Source organism: Panthera tigris, chromosome A1 (genome assembly GCF_018350195.1).
Source record: "Panthera tigris isolate Pti1 chromosome A1, P.tigris_Pti1_mat1.1, whole genome shotgun sequence".
NCBI classification, from domain to species: domain Eukaryota; kingdom Metazoa; phylum Chordata; class Mammalia; order Carnivora; family Felidae; genus Panthera; species Panthera tigris.
Genome location: NC_056660.1, coordinates 102286378 through 102301898, shown reverse-complemented (window position 1 = coordinate 102301898; position 15521 = coordinate 102286378). Strand labels below are relative to the sequence as shown.

General features: G+C 43.7%; 1 long non-coding RNA gene across 1 annotated transcript; it reads left to right on the top strand.

Annotated features, from left to right (window-relative positions):
* Nucleotides 1-535: 535 nt before the first annotated feature.
* LOC102951208 lies at nucleotides 536-4671 on the top strand. Its single transcript, XR_001510823.2, has 3 exons — nucleotides 536-634; nucleotides 2448-2572; nucleotides 3756-4671. It is a non-coding gene; the product is annotated as an uncharacterized LOC102951208 (long non-coding RNA).
* Nucleotides 4672-15521: the final 10850 nt, after the last annotated feature.

Genomic DNA, 15521 nt, shown 5'->3' with positions numbered 1-15521 from the left:
AGGAAATGAGATCTTAGCATTCAAATGAGCAAAAGACAGGAAAGTTCATCAGTATCTGACAGGCATCCTAGACCGTGGAAAAGCAGATTACAAAAAGTTCAGAAACAATACGCATGTTTGGTCTCACGGCCACAGGGTTTCCAAAAGGCAGAGATAGGTCCAGAAGGGCTAGAAAATGAAATTCTAACTCTATAATAATAAGGAGCCGAATATGTTAGAGAAACTAAAGAAGTCGATTCGGTTGCTGAGAGAGCTCTCCTTTGAGCAGCGAGTTTGGAAAGCCTGTTTGAAAGATCAAAGAACTTGCGGCCAAGAACGAAAGCAACGCAACGGCACAAACCTAGAAGAATGGTAGCATAAAGGACGAAGTGAGAAAAATAGGCTCAAGTTTGCTGGGGGGGGGGGGGGGGGGGGGGAAGGGATAAGGGAAAAAACGACTTGGACCAGCGTGTAAGGAGCAGAACAAGGAACTCTTAGTTACAGTGTTGCGACTGTGACGTCACGTCAACAAGACAAAGAGCCAATCGAACTATTCGGCTCTTGCTGGGCTCTGTCTTCTCCACCAGAAGAATGACCTCAGACCGAACATGGGAAGATGCCTGGCAGATGTGCCGAGGACTGAAAATGCAAAGCGGTAAATGCTGGTGGCGAGCGCCTTCGTGACTTTCTCTAGGGGGACGGCAGCAGGGCGCATGACCACAGAGGGGGGACATCCAAGAGCCAGGCCACCACACGAGGTGATGAAGGAGAGGTGCCAGGGGACAGAGAAAAGAGGTAGTGGGGAGAGCCAGGGATGATAGAATTGCCAGAACAGCCCATCAGAAAGGTTCTAGAAAAGATGTGCATGTGGTTGAGCGTCCGGCTTCCGCTCCGGTCATGATCTCGCGGTCTGTGAGTTCGAGCCCCGCGTCGGGCTCTGTGCTGACAGCTCGGAGCCTGGAACCTGCTTCGGATTTCGTGTCTCCATCTCTGTCTCTGACCCTCCCCCGTTCATGCTTTGTCTCTCTCTGTCTCAAAAGTAAACATTAAAAAAAATTTTTTTTAAATAAAAAGATGTGTGTGGAAAAGGGAAGGGTTTCACACATCTTCTTTGGAAGCAGAAAGCAGACGGGGAGGGAAGGATGTGGGCAGAGGGCAACCGCATGAGCCTAGTCATGGAGACAGAAGTTTGGGGTATGTGTCACACACAGCGAGAATCCAGGTTGGCCAGAGTCACGGGTTACGTTCCGGAAAATAGCTGGATATATAAAGCAGCCACGGAAGAAAAGATAAAGTCTAGGTCCAAAGGGTTTATTATCTGTCAGAAAGTTCACAACAAGGGCTCCACATGCTATAAGGAGCTGAGAGTGCACTGGGGCAAAGAAAACGAAGAGAGCCATTCATAGACCTCTTCCTGGGGACACCATGTGATTGGAATACACAGCTCAAACCTGAAGGCATCGAGAGGTCTGCAAATTTTATCATGCTTTGTGTGGGATTGCCTCACGAATGGTAAAACTGTTGAACATGAATAGGACCACTTCTTTCCCTATTAAAGGCGGGCTATCCGGATTACTTAAGTGTTGAATTACAGGGAGTTCATGCTAATAAAGAAAGCTCTGTGGTCCCACCAGAGCTTATAATAAGGGCTCCTAGGGGCTCCCCGGGTGGCTCAGCAGGTTAAGTGTCCGACTTCAGCTTAGGTCATGATTTTGTGGTTCGTGAGTTCGAGCCCCGAGTTGGGGTGTCTGCTGTCAGCACAGAGCCCCACTTCCGATCTTCGGTCCCCGTCTCTCTCTGCCCCCCCACCCCGTCAAAAATAAATAATCATTTAAATAACAAAAAGAAGACCTCCTAAGGTAAACCAGAGATCAAGAAAACTTCCCCAAGGACATGATATACGGGCTAAGTGCTTGCAGAAAAGTAGAACTTAGCCTTAAGTACTGCACACTCTGGGAGTGCTAAGTCTTTCTTGGGATCTGGGTGCCTCGCTCTCCCGAGAAATGTTGCCACATGGAAGCTCTGCCAGGTGAGAAGCCAGAGGCAGCTAGTTAGGAGTCACGGACACAGAAGGACAGCTGCGTTATCAGATCTATGAACCCTTCCTCTTTGGAGGGGGAATTTGATCTCATACTGAGGCAGTCAAGCATCCAGATCAAGCTCAGGGGCTCCAGACCCAAATATCTGGATTTGAATCCAGGCTCCGCCATGAATTCCATTGATTTCCGTTATGTCCTATGTTTATGTGGTATGTTTAGCAACTAACTGCAACATTTTGTAATACGTATTGCATAGCACTGCTGGCCGCATGAGATGAGTATATAAACGTAGGTCACGGGTCTATAGTAACAGTGCCTGGAACACAGCAGTCATTCAATACGTATTAGCACCTGGTGAATAAAAGTTATAATAAAACAGATAAGTTTGTAGCATTATCTAATAGAATGTTTTCACAATCCAAATTGTAGAACAAGGTAATCCGAGTTATCTGAGAAAAAGAGCCTGAAGTGTTCAGCCAGAGATGAGACGATCATCCGAAAGAAACAAGGAGCAGCAGACACCTGCCTTGGTTGGGCATTGAATTGGACGATAGGTAAACTTTGTGACTTTCTGATTCCATGGTTTCATGTGAGATCTTCATTTCAGCTGAGACGCGTTCCCGGTAGCAAATTATTCATTAAAGGTCTTGTAGGGGCTTCCTTATCAGGAGAAAATATCTTTTTCAGATTCGTAAGACCACAGGTCTTAACCTAGGGCCTCGCTGTGTCTTTCTCCTTGTGTTGAGTCAAATCCCAGGGAACAGTGCGTATTCATTCACTCAACAAGGTGAAAACAAACCTTGAAACAAACAGACTTTTAAAAAGCACTGCATTCCAAAATGTGAAACAAGGGATTGTGAGTTGACTATCAAACTGCCACGAGCATTTTTGAAAACACTTGGTGGTCATTAGTGAACTGGTGGCATTACTTTATCATCGAGTCGGCCATGAGCGATAAGGATCGCGTAGGAAATAGAAAAAATATTCTTTTTCCTTCAAGGACTTTCCTCAAAATTCTTGATCCCAGTGCCAGCCCCGGTAATCGGTGGATTATCTGGGTTCTCGAAATGCAGCAGAGAATCAAAGGCAATTTATAAGGAAACAGCCCATTTTACTGAGAATTCAGCCAGGTTGATCGGCTCAGTGGTTAGAGTCACAGCCGCTGCGCTAAGCACCAGAATGGTCAGTGCAATTAATGCAGTTAAAGTAATTAGTCCTGGCAGCTGTAAGGTCAAACAGAGGTAGCTTTGTCACAACAATCTGCCGCTGCAAAATTACTGACATTTCCAACTAAATTATATTCTCTAAATTGTTGCCTTAATGCTAAATAAATAAAGTTATGCTAATGTAGGGACTGATTACAGATTGAAATTAGCACAATTGCTTGTTCTCCAGTCTGCGAGGGTTAACATTTTTTAAAAACATAATTAATGGCCTTTGCTTACTGTCTCTGGTTATAGACCCTGCAGTCCCATTTGCATTCTTTTGCAATCTGCTGACAGTGCTAAATGTCTACGAAGAAAGATCTCATCTGCAGGCGGAAAATGCGCTTTTCACGTCATCAGGCTAAAACTTGTTATGGTTTCGGGCCAGTGTTAATAACAAAGAGGACCAGAAAGGGAATGGATACGAAGGAGGCTAGAATCCGTTTTTCTTTTCAGTCTTGTGATCCAAGCCTTTTCTGGAGTCAATGTGAAATGTAATTGTTCTTTTGACCTCTATCTTCTCTCTCCCCAGGTCTGAGGAAGAGCTACACTGGTTGATTATTGCAGGAATGAAAGGCACTCTGACCTTGTGGACCGACCGCCTCGCAGCTTTCAATGCTGCCCATTATACCGAAGGCAGGCAACTCCTGGAGAGAGGCGGAATCTACAGGAGAGCTGCTCCCTGGGCAACTTGCCAGAAAAGGCTTCATCAGCTGCAGTTCAGACATGGCCAGACAGCTCAGGCAGCAAAGGAAACAGCTGGGGGGTGGGGGGTGGAAACAGAGTATATAAAAATATTGTTAGCACGCAGTCTAAAGAGCTCTCCAGCATCTATGCTTTAGAGCGCCTTTGCCAATGTGGCCCTGCGTCATCTGCTTGAACTGAAGGTCCACCTGGGAAGTTTTGCTGAGGAAGGAAGCAGTAACCAATGTAAGTGCAGCTACCAATTTCCTAAAATAGGCTGTCCCGCCCTCGCAAGGGTTTATGACAATACTCCTGTGCGAACAGGAATGTAAAGTGATTTTCTAGAAAAAGTAGGTCGGGATATTGAGTTACAACAATGGCTCTAGAGTGTAAATTATTCATGACAAGTCTGGTTGGATTCTTTGAGAATTTATGGTTAACGCATGGATTAGAGAGCAACTCGGGATGAAAACAACCTGCCGGTCATCTTCAAGTTCTACAGTCCAGGGAGGCGTTGTTTCAAATCAGCCGGCGTGCCTTTGCATGGCTCCTAGTTCTAGTCACCGGGGTTTTATTGAGTGTTTATTATGTGCCCAAGCATTGTTGGGAAATAAGTGACGTGTGAAGGGTCTGTATGCATCAGTGAGATTGGTTGACCAACCCGACACAGAAATGGCACCCTTTCCTTTGTCATTCTGTTTTATTCACTGAGGGCCTGTATGAGTGAGGCACCGTGTTACAGCGGCTTTACATTCCGACTCTCATTAAAGTCTTAGGGTAACTTTCAGGTGTGTGTTTTCATCACCGCCCCCCCCCCTTGAGGAAGAATAGATTTTCTGTAGTAATAAAGGCTTTGAAGTCTGGAATTAGCCACACTTGGGTTCAAATTCCATTCTGTTACTACTTGGAAAAAAAAGACGTTGAAAATAGTCTCCATTTTTTCTGGGCTTTGGTTGACTTAGTTCCAGTAATGGAGGGGACTAGATGAACCTAATACATCCCAACTGTGGCCCATTGTGCCCTTGAAAATATATATGCCCATCAAATGCTGAATTCAGAAATCCCAATCACCCTCCCTGTAAAAAGAAGGAACCATCCGAGGGAGGGAAAGAATGAGGTGTGAAGGATGGGGAGAACAGTGTTAAAAAATAATTTTCAAAAAAGGGTAACATCATGACCCTCTGCAGATATAAAAACATATACATGTTAAGGATCTGATTCTACTCATTAATCAAAGAAGGACCCAACAGATGTGACAACCAGCTGAAGAGAATCTGAAGAGACGCGTTTATAGACCAGGAATATTGAAATGAGTATGCAAATGGCTCAAAACTGGTTTTTCCCAGGGGCAGTGGGGGGAAATCAAGTGAACTTCTACCAGCCAGGGAAGCACCTGCATGTCGCTGAGTTACCTATAACAGGTGAGTTGCGAAATGGCTCAAAGACAATGAAAGGAGAGAATCAGGTAACAGGAAGGGTGTGCCGTGTGCAGACCGCACGTAGTTTCCCACTGAAGCAAAATTGTTTTCCACCGTGAAAACAGTCATGTGGAATCTGGCATTTCATTGTGATTTCTGATGCTTCCGTGGGTATCTGGGGAAGGATCTCAGTGGGGATCTTGGTGCGAACAGGAATCACCTGAGAATGTTTCAAAACAGAATCACCCGCTCCAGCCAGCACCGGGGATTCTAATAAAAGGCTCGGAACAATTAGAGGGCCTCTCCAGCTCTTTTCTCAGGTTGTGTGCAATATTTATAGGCGCAGTATTTCTATCTGATCCTTTGGGAAGCCTTTTGTGACTTTTCTTGATGTAGTTTAAGAGTCGTGACACTATTAAGAATTTGGTGCACCGAGGGCTAAGGCCCAATGGGCACAGGGAAGGCACAGGAAAGTCCAAAGGAAAAATAAGAAGTTTAAAAAGAGGGAAGAATAGTATACGAATGGAAATAGGGAATAAGGGGAATCAGCTGGGGCAGAGGCGGGCCGAGGATGTCTCCCGATCGAGCTTTAGGGCTATGCTGTTAATAAAAGCACCATTTCCAACGCATGCCCATGAGGAGTGGGAGTAAGAAGGTTTTACTTCGAAGGCTCTGCTGCTTTGCAGATTTCCCGCCTCCGTGGGAAATGTAACACGATCATATGGTTTACAAACTTATCAGAGAGCTCATATCCTAATCCCGCGATAATATACAAAATGCTCCCCACACATGCTCTCCCTGCGGTTTTACACTTGGGGTTTTTTCCTCTTCCACACTTACGTCCCACCCCACACACAATTTTTTTTTTTTTTTAAGAAAAAGATCAATTGAAAGCCTAAATGAAGTTTTCCATCTTAACGTATTTTGAAGAACACGATGTTGTCAAGGAGTTAGTTATTTCTAGTTCTGAAAGGGAAATCTGTGAAGTTGCCGGTTGAGGCTCAGCTCAGCAACTAAAATGAAATGTGGGGAACTTGGTGGTGCTTCTAGGAAGATTGGGAGTCACTACAGATTGAAAACTCACATGGAGGAAAGACGGAGCACGGTCAGCGCATATTAGACCTTGTGTTTAGTGAAGCTTTACAAGCTTCTAAGAGAATAATCAAGCGTCGTTCTTGAGGTAAAATTTGGAGAAACAGGTAACCCTCGCAGCTGAAACAAGACATCTCAAGATGGGAGGCGATGCTCTCTCAACTAAAAACTAGAACTATGGGCACCAGAAAAGGAGGGCTCATGGTTTCTCTAGGTGATGTGGTTCAGCTGGCCAGCAAACCCCGCATTGCCAGTGAAACCCCTGTGTTGGGACAAGTTAGAAAGGGTTAAGCCAACTAACACCTTGAAACAAATGAAAGAATGCCACCAGGGCCTCTCTGAAGTCAAAGTTTCAAATAAATTGTTTGGTCCAAAGGAATAGTTTCTTTTTCTTCATTGTTCTTAACCTAAGAGATGAAGAAAAATAAATCAATGTCAGATAAAAAAAAAAAAAAAAGCTTCTGGTAGCTCGACACAATATATTAAAAAAAATGAAAATATGTGGGAACAGGTGAAAGCCAATAAAACTTAGGAGAAGCTTCCTTCTAATAGTACACAGTGTTAAAAAGGAACTTTAGAGCTGTTATTCCTCTTTGGATCTTCCCCAAAAGCTATGAGGTGTACAAAATCTACCCGAATTGCTCTGCTTTCTAGCTGTCATGTTTTAAATAATAACATACACATACCTTCCAAGTTTTGAAAAGCCCATTCAATGTTTTATATAAAGGGAAGTTACCAGAAATGGGCCAAGAGCATGCTACTAAATATAGCAACGTAATTACTGTCATGTAAATGATCTCCTCTATGTAACAGTTAGAACAATGAGATAAAAGGTTTATCTTGACAAAGTTTGAGTAAGTAGAGGTGGAATTAATTCAGAATATCCATAACTTCTCCATCCACAGGCAGTGGGGTTGGGGGGGGTGGGGAAGAGCTCCAATAATTTAAGCGGCAGCACGTTGTTGGTTTTTTTTTTCCCCTGTTCATTTGCATTTGGGGAGTTTTTCCACAGTGTATTCATTTGCTGGTGAGATAATGTGTCCCTGCATGATCAGATAAGAGAGGGATAGAATTACTAATGATGAAAGGAGGCAGCCCAAGGGCAAGAAAGCAAAGCTGCCCTTCCTTCTTTCACCTAATCTGGAAGGATCTGAATTTCAACCATTCCCCCCACCTCCTTTTTTTTTTTTTTTTTTTTTTTTTTTTGCCTCATGGTGATGGTGGAGCCATTTGCCAAAGCTAGGTTAGGACCCTGCAAACTGAGTTCCACAGATTGTTTTTTTAAAAGCGCCTTTCAAAGAAAGAATGTGATGTCATCGTGCTGACTGGCTGTTCCATTCTGGCTGTTTGTATGTACTTGGCAGTGAATACATGGAAGGCAATTGAATTCTACCGCCAGTCAATAAGCATCAGCTGTTTTCGAGGTAGTGTGGAAATCATCAACAGCACAGAGGTCTCGTCCTGGGGGAAAAAAAAAAAAAAAAATCTGAAGAGAAAGTTTCAAAGCTGTGATTCAGAGGAATGCTTCAGTTAATGATTAGAGTAATGAGTGGAACCCATCAGAAGAATATAGATAGAAATATAAGCTCAGTTGGAGGAGTAAAGGTAATGCCTTATCTGTGCTCTTTTAGACTGTTAAGTAACAAAGAGTCAACGGAGTAAATTTTGAAGATCTAATTGGCTTTATTAATCAGTTCATGAATGGGGCAGCCCCCCGTGTGGCAAGTAGAGGGGCGTTCCAAAGGGCTGCCGAAAAGGAAAAGTTTTCAGAGGTAGCGAGGGAATGGGGGAAAAAAGGAAATTATTAGCAAAGAATCCATTGTTTTAGGCAAGGTCGCCCTGCTAAGAGGAATGGGAGGGGTCTATCAATAAATTTCCTCGTGCTGACCAGGAAATTCCCTTGTTGACTGGCTAAAGGTCACATTCCTAGGAGTTGAAACTGCATTTAGGTTAGGTATTAAGTCTCCGTGTACTAAGTGATGCCATTTGGGGCCTGTGGTGTTCTGTTTAACATGGTAAATGTAGGGATCTACATCCAGTCCTCGGTAGACAGCACCATATCCCCTAGGACACGTCAAAGTCAGGAAGCCAACACTGGGCCCTGGAGTTGAGAAACGGAATGGAGAGCTGTCAGGAGTTCAAGTCCCTTTGGCTGGCAAGCTAGACAATGAACTCGGCTTTCATTTTCCTTTACTGCAAGCTTCCAGAAAGTTTCAGAGCAGGAAAATGACGTCCTTTTAGGAAAAACAGGGGAAGCCAACGGCCTGATGATCAGCATTTCGCTGGTGTGGATAACATAGAGACCAACTACACACATTGTTACATAATGAAAAGGGGGTAGTAATACACAAGGAGGAAGGACTGTTTTGCTTTGGTTTACCTGGGAAATTTTTGAATTTATTTTTATTTATTTTTTTAATTTATCTTTTTTATTTTTTGAGAGAGAGAGAGAGAGAGAGAGTGCACGCATGAGTGAGTTAGCAAGCCAGGGAGGGTCAGAGAGAGAGAAGAAGAGAGAAATCCCAGCAGGCTCCGTGCTGTCCGCGCAGAGCCCGACTCAGGGCTCGAACGTTACAAGCCAAGACTCAGGGCTCGAATGTTACATGACCTGAACTATCGAGACCAAGAGTCAGACGCTTAACTGAGCCACCCAAGTGCCTCTCCCTGGAAAATTTTGTAAAGGTGGCTCAGAGACACTCGGTTGGATGACTCGACTGGGGAAAGCTTAGACCCTTTGATCTATTGCCTGCTGCCCTTTGGGCCAAGCACTTTCCTGGGATGAAGGAAGGCTGGGTTTGGAGGACGAAGACCGTGAGAAGAATCAGAAAAGAGAAATGTCCTAAAAATACAGAAACGGGAATAGCGAATTGAACCAGGTACAGAGAAGAGATGATACGGAACCAGCTGGGCATATAGGTTGAAGGATTAACCTGAGAAAGAGAAAATAAAGACACTCTTCCCCTAAACTGGGCAACTCCTTTCTTTAAACAGGGAGCTGACATTTATTGATGGTTTTGCATATCAGTCATGTGATCCCTTAGCACTTTCTCATAAGTGAGGGTGCTGTTAAAAGAGAGCAGGATATCATCTGACAGCCTTTATTTTTTGTGTCTGCAGGATGAGGTCACTGGCTAAGATTGCAAAAAAATAGAGATCTGATTAAAAGTTGGGGAGGCAAAAAAAAAAAAAGTGGGGAGGCATTTGGGGGTATGCATTGGGGAAGGTGAATGGAAAATGACTAAGAATAAAAAAAGGGAATGCAAAATAGTACATCGAGCCCTGAGAGCTGGATCTGCAGAGGCCTGCGTCTTCATTTTTTTTTTTTTTTTTTTAATTTTGGACAAACTAAATGCCAGGTTGACATAATCCAGGATCTATACCAATTACAATGGAAGCAAATTGCTTTCTTCCTTCTTAAAATGGTTACCTTCTTTAAAAGCAGGTCTGAAGGGGGGCAAAAAAAAAAAAAAAAAAGAACTGAGAAAATAGAAGTAGCTGGCATATTTCTAAGCTACTTCTTCAAAGTATGAAGGATTCTTAAATCCCTGCCCTTCCCAGGTCAATAGGTTAAACACAAGTCTGTGTTACGCTGGATCAGACACCCTGCAGTGTTCCCAAGGGTTTAATTCTACAAATTAGCAACAGTGGGCCATAGGATTCTTGCATCACTCTGTGAGCTCTCTTACCAGGGGTTTGATGAATCTCAGAGAGGTACAGTGCACATGAATAAAAGCAATCTGGCCCAATTTCCTGAAAGTGCTATATATTCTAGCAAAAATAGTTACAAGTCAACTCTTACAATACCCGGTCGAACAAGCTGGCTTACTCAGTTTAACATTTACCGGGCACCCCTAGGTGAGAACCACAGAGCAAGGCCTCGGGTGACACTGTGATAGTGACCATGGTGACCATAGGGGTTAACCTTTGCAGAGGGCTGACCGTGCCCCAAGTACTCGTCTCAGCTCCCTGCATGTGTCCACCTCACTAGGTGCTCATAACCACCTTATACAGTAGGTCTCATCTCCACTGTAGAGAAGCGGTAACGGTAAGGGGTGGGCAGAGAGCGGAGACACAGAATCCGAAGCAGGCCCCAGGCTCTGAGCTGTCAGCACAGAGCCCGACGCGGGACTCGAACTCATGAACGACAGGATCATGACCTGAGCCGAACCCTTAACCAACTGAGCCACCCAGGCACCCCTCCCATGATCCTTTTAAGTGTTAGCAGGGAAACTGACCTCAGAAGTTTCCAGAGAAGTTAAGTGGACTTTTTCTTAAAGTGGAGAAGACCAGCCATTGTCTTATTACCGTATCGCATGAAATCATGCCGTAGCATATCAGACTACCTTGATTATCGTAAGGACATATTTACAAGTGTTACAAATAGCCTTGAAAAAAATGGTCTTTTTGATTGTTGATCGTATTGGTTAATGACTAACTGCTGAAGCCAGCTGGAGGCAGCCTGTAGAGACAATCATTCTTTTTTTTTGTTTTTAAGCCTTACAATGTCTGACAGACGTATGAATGCTTCTAATGAGAACAGGGGAGTGAATGTGTAGAAAAGCATGCATGAAAACCTTCTAATGGGATAGTTCATATTTTATTTTGGTTTCTTCTAAAAAAAAAAAAAAAAAAAAAGGAAATTATGTCTACTGAGAAACATCCAGAAACATTGTGTATTTATACCCTAAGATAGTTTTAGGAAGTAAACGACTGAGATTTTTCAGGGTTATTTCCATATTGAAAACACTCCTTCATTAAAAAGTCTATCTATCATACCGTTTAATTGCTGACATTGGATTTCTTGTAACCCCACTGAAAACATGTCAGCTCCCACTTGCTGCCTCAAGAGCTTATATAAATGTGTTATATCACCTTTAGCAAAAAGCTTGTAAATTTTTTAAGTGTTTATGCTTAGTTTATTAACATTATTTAAATAGTGACATAACCAGTGTTGATTTGCTGCCACTCCCTTGGAAATATTTAAACATTATTATAACTTAGCTCCACATTCCAGTTTTATCTCTAAAATTAATGCTTTTAGGCTCAATTTATGCCTGTCAACAAGTAATGATCACAGATGTAAGCTGGCTCATAATCCAGAGGTACTAGGTTACAATGTGTTACCATGGAAACTGTGTTTTATTGCATTTTCTCTTCTTGATTTAAGGCATTTGACAATCATAGCAAGTGTTTGCCAGTCTTCCCACATCATAAAAAATTCAAAAACACAAACAACCAATAGGGGGAAAAGAAAAGAAAGTGGGGGGTGGGCTCTACTGTTCTTGGACCTCACTAGAAACATAAAAAGGAAATGACAGCCTTATATTTAACATAGACCTTTTGTGAATAGTTTATCTCTCAGAAAGTCCAAGAGTGTTGGGAAATTCAATCAGTGGTTAGTCGCCGAATGGACCTGCCTGCCTGTGGTTCATTTTGTTTATTGCACCATGAATCTTTTATGATCACTGGGACTTTAGCCTGAAACAGCGTTTTCTTTAACAAGAGCCATGTTTCCTTTAACGTTGTTTATTGCATCTGAAACATTACCCTTTGAAATCACGGTACATTTTCTATTGAGCAAAGGTCTGCAACTGAATCTTGCATGAATGTGTTTATTCAGGATCTAGAGTGAAGAAAAAAAAAAAAAATCTCGTCCAGTTCATGTAACATTAATCACTTTGCCGGTGTTCATCTGAGGTCAATGCCACATTCCTAGCGGTATTAAGGCAAGTCAAGATTAATCACGTACATTAAACCTTGGAAAGGGAGCACGGGAAAGGGATCTCAAGTTAGACATTTCCTAAAAGACAGAAGGGACTGTAGCAAAATGGACTTACTCTGCTGTAGCTTGTCTTTATAACTTGCTTGCTTTTAGTGCGTGTGGTCAACACAACCATGATGAACCTGTAGGCTTCCTTTTTCCTCCTTTGGGGAGTTGGTAGGTCAAATTAAGTCTTGTTGAGTATTCAAAATGAAAACTCATTCACTGAACATTTTTTTTAGTACATGTTAACCACCAGGCACCGGCTAGGAACTGTCCGTGCAGAGATGAATGAGACCCATTCCTCTCTCCCCCACCTCCTCCAAGAAGTGCTTGGCGCGCCCAGGAAGACTGGGACCAGATGTGCACACTCTGAACAGAGTTTTGTGGGAGTACAGAGGAGGGAATGATTAATTGTGGTGGGAAGTCTGCAAAGACTTCACTGAAGTTAACTGTACGGGGGAAGAAATGTGAGAAAAGCAGTCTAGGCAGAGGGATGGGCCTGGAGTCCTGGGGAGTGTTGTCAGACTATTTAGGGATCAGATGGTGGGAGCTCTTGTAACTGAAGGGAAGAGCAGAATGTGAGATTGTACAGCAAGCCGGAGCCAGATTACAGAAATCTCTGAACGTGTACTTTATTCTAAAAGCCGTGAGAAGGCTGCGAAGAATTTTAAGGAGGAAAATTTGAATAATCAGATCGTATTCAAAACCTATTATGATGAGGGTGAGGGCAGGTGGATGACGGGTTAGTTGGGAAAAAAACTAGAATCACTCCCTCCAAAGAGGTAGAGAATACGGTCGTCCAGAAAAGCGAACGCAGGTTAAACGTGGCCATGGAATGGAGAGAGACATATATTACGGAACCAGCTGTGAGCTGAAACTGAGGGGAGCCACAGAATAGATGAGGGGGAAAGAGGAATCCGAGCTGACCCCAAATGATCTAGCTGGGTGGGACTTGTAGATGATTAATGCCATCAACCGAGGCCCCTGAGATCATTGGGACATTACGACAGTGATTTCCGTTAGGATGTTGGACATAATATTCTGGCACTGACGAGTGATGGTAGAACTGGGTACAGTGATTTGGGGTCATTAACTTACACGTGGTTGAAGCATAGGGGAAGATGCGAGCGTCCACGGGAAGAAGGTAGAAATAGAAGGAAAGACAGGCTAGGAAACGGGCTATGGGCGACTCTTAATCACTTGTATGCCAGGGTTCACATACAGAAAAAGGCAGGGAGAGGCTCGGGGGATTTTTATGTTTTTCTCTATCTAGATGAAAAGTAAACTCGACACGTAGAATAGTAGTTTCTAGAAGAGAACATTTAAGAAGAAATATTTGGGGCTCCTGGGTGGCTCAGTTGGTTGAGCATCCAAGTGTTGATTTCAGCTCAGGTCGTGATCCCAGGGTTGTGGGATCAAGCCTCTCATTGGGCTCCTTGCTGAGCATGGAGCCTGCTTAGGACTCTCTGCCTCCTTCTCTCCCCCCGCCCCCCACCCCGCTGCCCGTCTCCCCCACTTGTACTCTCTCTCTCTCAAAAAAATTTAAAAAACATCTTTACCACTGGTTGCTTATCTACGTAAAATGCCATCTGTATTTAAGATGCCGGTGGGCTCATAACGTTTCCTGTAAGAGGCTAATATTATTTTGAACCATTGCAGCTGTACATGTTCATAATCTGCATATTTAAATACGTTCTTATATTGTATGTGACAGATCTACATACTTCCCATGTCACCATCATACGCTTCCATTAAAGATTTATTTATTTTTAAAAATATGTTTTATATGCCCATAAAAAGGAGAAATTGAATCATAAAAATACACACAAAGTTAGCATTTACAGTCTAACTACTACTCTATCACGTGCACACACACACACACATACACACACACACACAAACCCATCAGACTTGGTGGCTTTCTTTCCCATGTTGAGTATGGAGAGAAGGCTCGGGTAAGAGCTTAGTTTTTTCTCAAGGAGCTTTGCGTTTCAAGGACTCAACTTTCCTAACAACCTAGACACAGCAAATGGGAGATCCAAAAATGTCACCTTCCAATAGATCAGAAGGTTGAAATTGGATTCGTCTGTGCTCGGCCTCACCTTCATTTCATATTAAAAATTTAGCAATTGGTTGTCGTCCAGTAGCAAGAAATTGTTGGAAAGTTCAGTGATATATGGAGACCTCAGAGACACGATTTGTGAGTGGTTTATGCATTCCAGCTAGTTTTCTCTTCGCTCACACAATCATGTATTTGTTCAATAAGACCTTGCTGAGCAGCCATGATGTGTCAGATTCTGTGAATGGATATAAGATGGGGACACTACCCTTAACATGCAGGGAATTCATACCCTTGGCGAAAAGACGGCATAAACTTGCAGGTTGCTAATTTGATTGGCTGTGCATGCTGGGCTCTGTAGAGTTTCAGAGAGAGCCTTTCGTATATAGGCTACAGCATGACCTTGGAACAACCACACGCTGGGCTGCAGCCTCTTGGTATCCCTATCTGCCTGGTCACAGAGATTAGCTCAGGGATAGGCATGTGACCCAATCAGAGCCAATGAGATGAGGAAGAGATGTTTGCTGGCCCTTCTAGCAAAAAGAAGTTCCTGAAAGCTACCCAAAGAGGCCTGATTTCTTCTGGATGGTGTGGCGTGGGGATACGAGGTCAGGAATTGCCTTAGGAAGGAATCGCCCCTGGGAGCTATGAGCCTGGGGCTGTTGAGTGAAAGAGGTCTGCAGTGAAGCGGACCAAATAGGGAGAGGGAGCATGCGGGTCCTTGGTAACATCCTGGGAGCGGTGGGTCCAGCCTCCCACAAAGCCAGGACTCAGTTCATAAGCCCATAAATTCCCTTGGTTTGCCTAAGCCAGGTTGAGCGGGATTTCTTGCCATGATAGTTGCAGGACTCCTGACATGGTCACCAGCGCTCACACCTGCCCTGCGTGTAACTTTTGTGCCTATTCGGCTATCTACTGCTTAGGTTCTCCAGATGTGTCTTCCGGCGTAGGGTGAGATGGGTCCCAGCGGAGTCAGTGAGGGAACGGATAAGTTCAGCCGCTTTGAGAGCTTGACCTCTAAGCTCAGAGGTGGAGCCAACTGCTTTCCGATTCATCAGTTCTCATTCAACCTGCTGCGGAGATGATGACAAAGAGAATGGATATTAAAAAGTAGTTAACATTCAAAGCTAGCCTCCCAAGCTGACTTGACACTATCCTCCTAGATGTGGAAGCCTTTTGTCTTTTATATCCTCAGTGACACGTTGCACAGGACTTAGCATTCATGCCATGCTTAATCCCGAGCAGCTTGAATCGGTTTTTTTGTCGGTTCGTTACGGGTTT